Here is a 10,869-nt window from a genome sequence, read left to right as displayed (position 1 = left end):
GCATAGATCCAGAGACTCCATAATGGGTCAACCTTTCGAACTATTGCTGAATCCATGGGCAAGCAAGAGACAACCTGGCGAACTGAAACATCTTAGTAGCTAGAGGAAAAAAAGGCAAAAGTGATTCCTGTAGTAGTAGCGAGCGAAATGAGAGCAGCCTAAACCGTGAAAATGGGGTTGTGGGAGATCAATACAAGCGTCGTGCTAATAGGCGAAGCGGTTGAGTACTGCACCCTAGATGGTGAGAGTCCAGTAGCCAAAAGCATCACTGGCTTACACTGACCCGAGTAGCATGGGGCACATGGAATCCCGTGTGAATCAGCAAGGACCACCTTGTAAGGCTAAATACTCTTGGGTGACCGATAGCAAAGTAGTACTGTGAGGGAAATGTGAAAATATCCCCCATCAGGGAGTGAAATAGAATATGAAACGGTGAGCCCTCAAGCATTGGGAGGAGAAGTTGACCTCTGACCGCGTGCCTATTGAAGAATGAGCCGGCAACTCGTATGCAGTGCCTTGGTTAAGGGAACCCATCAGAGCCGTAGCGAAAGGGAGTTTTCATAGGGCAATTGTCATTGCTTATGGACCCGAACTTGGGTGATCTATCCATGACCAAGATGAAGCTTGGGTGAAACTAAGTGGATGTCCAAACCGACTGATATTGAAGAATCGGTGGATTAGCCTTGTAAGAAGGTCATTGTTTTTTGGCTATTTGTTATATTGCTGCATGGATTTTTTCAAGGTCTTTTGAGAGATTAGCCTTTCAAGAATTTCATTGTCATTTTAGCTATTAGGTTAGCCCTTTGTTTGGCCCTCCCGACTTTTATATCGGGGTAAATATACTGATTTGCACGTGGAAGTGTCTTTCAGTTTTTGTTTGCCTATTAGTTATATTGGTGTATGAATTTGTTAGGGCTTTTCAAGTGAAAAGCCTTAATTCTTTTTAGAAAAAAGGCCTCTAGGGGTAAAGAAACTGATTTATGCAGGGAAGTGTTTTCAATTGTTTTTTTTTAATATGATTTTTTTTAGAGTTTTCTAAGCAAAAGAAACAATTTTTTTTTTTTTAAAGAACTGGTTTCTCATGAGATTTTCCCTCTGACTTTTCTTGCAAGCAGAATATTAAACCTTCTCATCTCTTTTTTTTTCCCATAATTTCTTCCTCACATCCCTATTTGAAAACCCAACATTATTCTTCTCACACATTCCCTCTAAAGAATGTGAAGTGTCGTTGGGGTTTTTAGAGTACTAATGGATGCAAAAATGAGATTTGAGATTTTAGAGATAATATGATAGGATGTCAGTTTGGAGATTAGATTTTAAAGATTGTAGTACAGGTAGCAAAAATGAGATTGGACGTTTAGGTGGAATATGATGCTAGGAAAGAAATGAGTCTCTCATATGATTCCCTATCATATCCTCTATTTGAAAACTCCTTAACATTCTCATCATACATTTTTTTAATAAGAATGTGAAGAGGGGTTGGCTTCTTATAATGTGTGAATGGACGCAAAAATGAGAATTTGAAGTGTGCAAATGGAGGCAAAAAAGGGATATGAATTTCTACATAGTATGATAGAGGAGGTAAAAATGGGGTTAGGATTTTAAAGACTGAGTGGAGGCAACAAAAATGAGATTGGATTTCCAGGGAGACTACAAGGCTAGGAAATAATGGGTTGAGTTTATGAAATATGTGATAGTAGAGAATACGTTTGAGAATGAGTAGGAATAATGAGTTGGATTTTTAGAGGGAAGAGATCAAAAAATTTGGTTTTTAAAAGAGAAAAGGAAGGGAAGAAAATATGGAAAAAAAAGGTGAGAAAAACTGAGGCCATAGGAATTTGTTTTTAGAAGATGATGGTCAATGTGTTTGTAGGGATGAGGGCATAGGAATTTGTTTTTGTTGAGGGCAAAATGGTCAATGTGTTTGTTGGAAAGCCTAGCTTTTTTTTTCATTGAACCGCGGCAAATTTTAAGCCAGCCTACTTTTTCTTTTTATTGAACCACAACTAATTTTAAGTCGGCCTACGAAATATTTTTAGACAAAAAGGATTGTGGAACAAGGTTATTTGTCATGGAAGCTAGTCTTCCTCTTTTTGAAATTGAAATCTAGAACAAGTGAATTATGAGAAAACATGAATAGGCAACCGACATCCTTCTCAAATATCTAATTCCTTAAAAAGCTTTATATCATATGTAACCAACATTATATACATAAAAAACTACACACATCAAAAGGATGCAAATCACAAAAAGGACGCATATCACATATAACCAGCCTTTGTTTTTTTAAACGGTCACATATAACCAACATTATACATCAATATGAATAGCAATTTAACTATTAATGAAATAGAAGGGAACATGAGTATACAATTTAATTACTACATAAGGAAAACATATACACATCATCCCGATACGTATTAACAATGTATTAACGAAACAATAACTCGTACATATACCATGATAAGAGGGAAATATATGATGATCCTCATGCTATGTTGTCCTGTAAAAATTGTAAAAGGACAATACTCATAGAAAATTATGTGTTAGAAAATTAAGGAAAAGTATTGATATAAATGGTAAAAAGAAAATAATACAAATTGTTTAGAGAAGCATGGTAAATTGAGTTTCTTCTACCCTTCAGGCTAGGGTAGGGCCGGTCTGAATCGACATTTCTCCTACCTTGTCAGGCTAGCCTGAATCATTAATGAACTGATCCAGCCTGGGTTGCTCAAAAATATGTTTTTGGGTTGGATATGGGCATGACTCAAAATCTTTTCCTGTAGGCCTGGGGGAGGAGGATAGGGGAAGAGAAATGTGATATATGGCTAGTGTTAAAAGGAACGAATGTATCTATATTCCTCTCCCATTCACTCAATACCTCTTTCTCTCTCTCTCATTCTCTCTCTCACTCTCTCTCTCTGGGATGGCGGCTAAGGTGCCACCCCCACCTCCTCTCACCCTCTTCTCTCCCCACCTCCTCTCCCTCACTATTTCTCTTTCTCTCTCCCCCCCACCCTCTTCTCTCCCCCACCTCCTCTCCCTCACTATTTCTCTTTCTCTCTCCCCCCCACCCTCTTCTCTCCCCCACCTCCTCTCCCTCACTATTTCTCTTTCTCTCTCCCCCCTCTCTCTCTTTCTCTCACTCTTTCACCCTCTTCTCTTTTACTTCCTTTCTTTATTTCTCTATCTCCCCTCTCTCCTTTATCCTTACTACATACCTCTCTCCCACTCAAGCCACTCTTTTAAGAGGCTCTACTCTCTCTAGAAGGGTGGCATCCGACCCTTAGGGTTTCTCTCTCTCCCCTCTCATCTTAAGATCTTTTTAGAGTGGTTAGTAGTAGAAAGGGGGGCCATACCCCACGTAAGCAATTAAGAGGGGGCACCCCCACACATTTGGTTAAGGCATTGGGGCCTTAAAGTCTAAATGTTTTATGTTCTCATATTGTAAGGGTTGAACTTTAAGCTTTATCATATTTGGTAGATCCAAAAAAGACCATTGATCCTATGCACCATTGGAGAAGGAGATTCGGTGTGGGGTCTACTAAACCCGATTGAGGTAATTTTTGACATCTTTTATTTTGTATTTTGCAGTATTTTCTTTCTTATTCCCATAACATTGTATTACTTTTTGTTTATTTAATAAAATGAATTGTAATCAAAGGTAGCAAGAGGAAAACCACTTTTATTTAGTTGTTTATTTAAAGTGAGTTTCATTGTACTTGGATCATTGTAAGTATCCTAGTCGGTCAGAAAACGATAAATTTAAAATTATATGCACTATGCTAGATCAACTTGCCCAATTTTCATTAGTATTAGAGCAAGGTCTCTTGCTGCAAAATATTTGTTATTTCACTATTTTTGGTCAGTTGAAAGTCAGAAATTTGAAAGACAATGGCTTTTCGTTGTATTGGAAACCTTGGGAAAGATAATTAGCATAATTTTGACACTCTAAAGGCACTCTGCAAAATAGGGTATTTTTTGTTTTTTTTGAAGCACTGATATGAACAAGAGAATGTTGTTTTCTCTAATGCATACTTTCGAGGTTTTTTGTGTTTTTTAGAGTAGGATCTTCTTGTAAAATTTCAGTGGGAGATCATGAGGAGATTACGAGTTATGGACTCATCATTGAGAGGTGTTAGTTCTGAACCTACAAAATCCAAAAACTGTAGAACTGAGTTCTGTGAATTTTTTCACCAAAAAAATAATTTTATTTATGAGTAATATTTGACTGTAACTCATCAAATTGTGTCTAATTTAATATATATATACACACACACATATGGAGTAACCCTTGTAGTTTGAAAGATATGGTCTTTTTCTTGAAGGGACATGAATGTCACAATTTTATGTTTTGAGACTCACATTGAGTCCTTATGCTACCATTTTGGGTATAGTTTTCAACAAAAATTATTTGAGAGAGAAATATCCATAGGAAATAAATATATATTTTTCTTTATTGGAGATGGGTCATCCTGAATTTCTGCACTTTAGTGTGTTTCACTGAGATGTCACTATCTATTATTTTCAAGTCTACTTAACATAGTGATATGATATGCCTATAGAAAGATTTGATGCCTTTTTGTGTCTACTTACAAACAAAAGAAATTCGGAAGGGAAACTTCATGTGGATAGAAATAAAGTCAAGTTTACTAGATAGTGTTCCTCTTGGAATTCTGCAGCATGACATATTTTGTGACTTGAATGTCACTTATTTAATTCCATGATGTTGAGTTTTGGTTTCGAGTCTAGATTGCAATAGAAAGGTTTCAGGAAGAAAATCTTTATGAATTGAGAAAAATAGTTATTTTATTGCGAGGTGTGCAACCTGATTTTCAGTTGTGAAAACTGCAATGTGATGTAAATGTCACTAATTAATAGACTAATTAAATAATGTGCTTTGGGGATGGCACTAAGAATTGATTTTATAATTTTGAGTCTATTTTTTTATTCTAAAAAACTTTTAGAGACAAACTCTTTGTGAGTTGAGAGATATCATATTTTTTTATTGGATGATCATCTTCTATTCTGCAGTGAATCAAAAGATGTGCCATGTTAAGGCACATCTTTGTACTCCATATAACGAGACTTTTTTCTTAGGCTATTTCAATGTTTTATAAGTATGTTATGAGTATGGTTTGTAACAATAAAACTTCATAGAAAGGTGTTGGGGAGATATAAGACTCTATATGAAGGGTGCTCAATCTAGGAACTACAAAAAATAGAAGAAACACAATACAGGTAAAAGTATATTGGTTTCTCGTCGTAATGAAGGGATATACATAAAAACTTGGTGACAACGTAGAAACTCTAAAAGATTAGTAGGGAGAATCGAAATTGTGATTTTCAAAGTGATGACATGAAGAAAAGTTTTTATTCATGGTATAAGAAAGGGAGAATCCAAAGACCAAAGAGATAAGACACTTTGATGACCAAGCGGTTCTACATCAGCTGTGTGCTCTCTCAAGACTATAAAAGTTCGTCAGCAAGAAAAGCCATGATCAAGTAAGCCCCGGTACTACATACTACAAGGTATGAAACCTATCCCACATTACATAGTAAGGTCATATATAGGCAAAGATGATTTATTAATTTATTTATCCTTTATGCTTTTTTTTTTTTATCTTTGTTGGTTTTGTGCATATGTATGGACTGTATGAATATTAGTTGATATGTGCTAACACGTTTGAAAAAGCTAGTTTTTGAATACCATATGTTTTTGTGCCTCCTTGTGATTGTGTGAACTACATAAGGTCGTAAAACACATGGAGATGTGGTTTGATCAAGGTCTATGGATCTAAGTATCAAACACAAAAGATGGGTATGACTCATTCAAATATGTAACACAAAGATAGTGTTCTGATGGAACCCGGTCTTGGTAACCATTCTCCTAATAACGTCAATTGATTTGATGTATTGCATGTGATGAGGATCTCATGTTAAAAACTCCCAATATTTGCCAAGAAAAATATGTATATTTTGGATATTTGTCATCTTTTTTATAAACACCTTTTTAGTCGTGCTTCATTATAGATGAAAGTATTAGCTGGACTTTATGATTTGTTTTGTGGCTATAACATGACTTGGTAAATAATTAAAAGTGTATGTGTAAAATGTTTTTTTAAAGGTTAAGTATGTTCTTTTGAAAGTTGTATCCATCCTTTTATGTTGAAAAACCTAAGTCTATGGATATAGCTTTGAGAAAACCTCGTAGTCTTGCTAAGTCCACTAAGAATTTATAGAAAATCATTTTAAACCACCATGTTATTTTCTAACTATTTATTGTAAAAATATACTTAGTTAAGAGTTTTTAATATAAGGAAAACATCAAGTCTTAAAAGTTTTTATGTACATGTGAGACAATGACATTTATCTATGCACTACTTTTAAATACTCATTTGTCTTGCCTCATGTTTCATAGTACTGATTATGCGACATGTTTTCAAGTTCATTAGAATCATCGATTACTTAAGACCATGAATCATAGGGTATGTCATAGGATGACCATCTTGCTAGGCCTCCTTGACATGTTGTGTTGATAAGATAACTTGGTTTGTATGGATTAACCACTAAGATACTAGTGTACTTGAACCTTTGTGGTTCAGAAAAATGGTTTTTGCATTTTACGAAACCAAATGGGCATTGAATTATCATTTGGTATAAGATTTGCTATACTACCTCACGACATAGGCATGAGAATACTGAGATAATATTTATTTTTTGGAGATAATATTTATTTATTTTTATGTTTGAGTGGGAGCTGTTAACAATCCCACGATTATTTTTAGCTGCTTGGATATTCAAATGTATAGATATCTTATTATGAAATATCTAAATAGCTTAACATTCTAGTAGGAGTACCTGCTCTTGTTTGGCAGGTCAACTGAAGCAACACACTATAATATTGTTCACTCATGGAACCCGGATATATGGTAGTAGTTGTATGGCTACAAAAGGGGGCAGCTTGATGGAAGAATTCTCTTGAGCTGCTGAGATACGACCCGATGTGATAATGGTACATGATAATCTTCAGCGACAACCAGTCTTTGAGTTGTAATATGACATTAAAAGATAGAGTACGATCATATTCTAGAGGTGATCCGAGCAGCAAAGAGAAAGAAACTTAAAGAATCTCTCAGAAGTTGCATCCATAAATCCTTTTGTGAAATGATTGATAACAAAAGAGTTCGCCACGGTTAATGTAATGAGAGAGAATAAGTGATAAATATTTGAAAGAGATATTGCAATTGGGGAATGAGAATGTGATGAAGAGAGATTGTAGGGCCTTCAAAGGTCAAGTGGGAGATGTTAGGTTTCTATGACTATTGAGGGCCTTATGAGAGCTTGTAACTAAAATCCTGATATAGTGGAATATAAACATAGTTGGAGTGTGGTCCTTTATGGACCGTGATAAGCAAATGCTATTTGCTGATACTCAGACTTAGCTTGACATGCTAAGCAAGTCGAGTTGAAAAACCCATGGTACCTAGGTATGGAACTAAACCGATGAGGATTTTGTGGATCATCCTGTGATGAGGTCGAAATTATCCAGATGAGTGAGTCGAGGGACCGTGTGACCCTTGTGTGCGACGGTTGACTTTTAAAGACAAGGGCCAAAGCTTCATCATTGAACCATCACAAAACATGTACATATGATAACCGTATCAGGAAAGTGATCCACCTTTCAAGGTGAAGTGTGTACGTATGCAAGAGATTACCCTTATGCACTATAGAACTGTGGTTACATCAATTCTAGGTGACCTTCGTTCGTTTTTAGGGGAGAACCTGTAGTCCACAGACTAAGATTATGTCCCTTTGCATACTGGTTGACTTTGGAAGCCCAATCATAAACACCTGCAACAGTCTGTGGGTCATGGGTACTGCTAGTTCAGTTTGAGAAATCAAGTGTGGATTATAGTCCACAATGGAAGATGGAATGCTTCAACAATTTTATAATTCCTTGATATATATACAGATCAGATTCCCATCAAAAGTATATAGTTTTAATTATTTTGATGATATATAATTTTTAGATTGATTATTTAAATTTTTGTGAATCTTTTATTTTTACAAATTGGATTTATAAGTCTAGAGATATTTATTTCTTAGTATTTAAATATTCAAGAGAGAATTAAGTTTATTTACAATTTTCTAAAAAACATAATAATTTTATAAATTCTTTTTACATGGGAGGCCCATAGGGGGCCCACCTTGGGACCACATGGGTTGTGCTTGGGGCCCACTTGGGAGCCCCATGTAGTGGGCTACTTTTCGTTTTACAAGTCATTCAATTGTATTAGTTGTTATGAAAAGTTTAAAGTTTTGAGTAATTTGAATATTCAAATTTTTGTATGGTTTGAGATTTAAGAAAGATTGATTTTAATCAAAATATTATTGTAAGAAGATTATAGAAAAATATAATTATATTTTTTATATTATAATATTTGTTGGGATTATGTTTAGGAAGATAGAAGATAAGGTTTTAGCATATTCCTTTTAATCATGATGCCTGATCTAAAGAATGGATTACTCATATCTCTCACCCCACATATCTCTTATAATCAATGATCTGGATTCAATTTTTATAAGGATGACTAACCCTAAAAAAACCCTAGCCCATAAAAAACCTATAAATAAGGGCTTCCTATCATAATTATCTACACCTCCAATCTCTTCTCTCTCTACTCTCTCTGGAGGGTTTCTCTCCCTCTCTTTTCTCATCACAAGATCTTTCTTAAAAGGTTAATAACATAAGATCTTTCTAAAAGGGTTAATAGTAGAAAGGGGGGCCACGCCCTACTTAGGCAATTAAGAGAGGTAGGGGTAAACTGGGGTAAACTCAAGATGTTCCATGCTCTCGTATTGTAAGGGTCGGGTTTTAAGTTTCTAATACTTGGTAGATCCGAGAATTCGACAAAAACCATTGATCATGTGTCCCATTGAAGGAAGAGATTCGGTGTAAGATGTATTAAACCCGATTTTACTTTGTGCTTTATAGTATTTTCTTTTTCGTGTCTTTCCTATTGTCATAGCATTGTGCTACTTTTTGTTTGTTCAGTAAAAGGAGTTATAGTCAGTGGTAGCAAGAGGTATCCACTTTTATTTATTTGTTTATTTCAAGTGAGTTTTATTATATTTGGACCATCGTAAATGCCTTAGTCGGTGAGAAAAAAAAGTTTTAAATTATATATACCATGCTAGATCACTTTATCCAACTTTCAAGTAACCCATAAAAAAATCTTAATTTTTTCTCACTCACTTCTATTTAAATTGCAATGGTAAAGTAGTTAATTCGTGGGGATGCATGAGTACATTTGTCCCCCAAGCATCCCACATCCATCTTAAGGTTCAAAAAAGGCAAAATCAACGGGCTTGAGTTTTTTTAAAAAATTACTTTTCAAATTTATTTATTTGTGCACATTCATATTCACCATGTTGGAGATTGCATAGTCTTAAAAATTAGATCGAAAATCTATCTAAAAAATGGATTATCAAGAGAAATGATTCCTAAGGTTCGTAAAATCCGTGTCCAATTGCAATGGATCTCCAAGTCCAATGTCTAGTGCACGAGTCATGAAATTAGAACTCTAATTTAATGTCGAAGAAAGAGAAAGGAGAAGAAAGAGAAAGGAGAAGAGACAAAAAGAGAAAGGAGAAGAGAGAGAAAGAGAAAGGAGAAGAGAAGAATGAGAGTGCTATTATGGAGAGGAGGGAGAGCGCTGAGTGCTAATTTAGAGAGAGATAGAGAGAGAGTTTAGAGAGAGAGATAGAGAGAGAGAGTTTAGAGAGAGAGATAGAGATAGAGAGAGAGTTTAAAGAGAGAGATAGAGATAGAGATAGAGATAGAGTTTAGAGAGAGATAGAGATAGAGAGAGAGTTTAGAGAGAGAGATAGAGATAGAGAGAGAGATTAGAGAGAGAGATAGAGATAGAGAGAGTTTAGACCAGCGTTTTAAAAAACGTCGAGTCGAACCGGACGATTCTGTACAGTGAATCGCCGATTCACTGTATGGAATCGGCGAGTCCGTACGGAATTTATTTATTTATTTATTTTTTTTTTTTTTTTGTAATCCATGATAGATTTTTTTGTAATACTTGATCGATTTTTTGGTTTTTTGTAACCCATAATAGAATTTTTTGTAATCCATGATCGAAATGTTTGTTTTCTTTTCTTGTAATCCATGATCGAATTGTTTTTGTTTTTTTGTAATCCATGATCGAATTTTTTGGTTTTTTGTAACTCATAATAGAATTTTTTGTAATCCATGATCGAAATGTTTGTTTTCTTTTCTTGTAATCCATGATCGATTTTTTTGTTTTTTTTTTTTTTTTTGTAACCCATGATAGAATTTTTTGTAATCCATGATCGAATGTTTTGTAATACATGATCGAAATGTTTGTTTTTTTTTTGTAATCCATGATCGAAATGTTTGTTTTTTTTTTTGTAATCCATGATTGAATTTTTTGTTTTTTGCTTTTTTTGTAACCCATGATAGAGTTTTTTGTAATCCATGATTGAATTTTTTGTAATCCATGATCGAACTGTTTTTTTCTTTTTTTGTAATCCACGATTGAATTTTTTGTTTTTTTTTGTTTGTTTTTTTTTGTACTCCATGATCGAATTTTATGTAATCCATGATCGAATTTTATGTAATCCATGATTGAATTTTTTGAAAATTTGTGATTTTTTTTTTTTAATCCATGATCGAATTTTTTTTTGTAATCCATGATAGAATTTTTTGAAAATTTGTGATTTTTTTTTTAATCCATGATCGATTTTTTTGAAAATTTGTTATTTATTTTTTTTAATCCATATTATTCAAAGAGAAAATGAGAGAGATGATGATTCTGAGGCCACCCTATCCCAGCC

This window comes from Amborella trichopoda, chromosome 3, assembly GCF_054954075.1.
Source record: "Amborella trichopoda isolate Santa Cruz 75 chromosome 3, AtrichopodaSantaCruz75HAP2 v2.0, whole genome shotgun sequence".
Classification (NCBI taxonomy): Eukaryota; Viridiplantae; Streptophyta; class Magnoliopsida; order Amborellales; family Amborellaceae; genus Amborella; species Amborella trichopoda.
Note: the sequence above shows the minus strand (reverse complement) of the source record.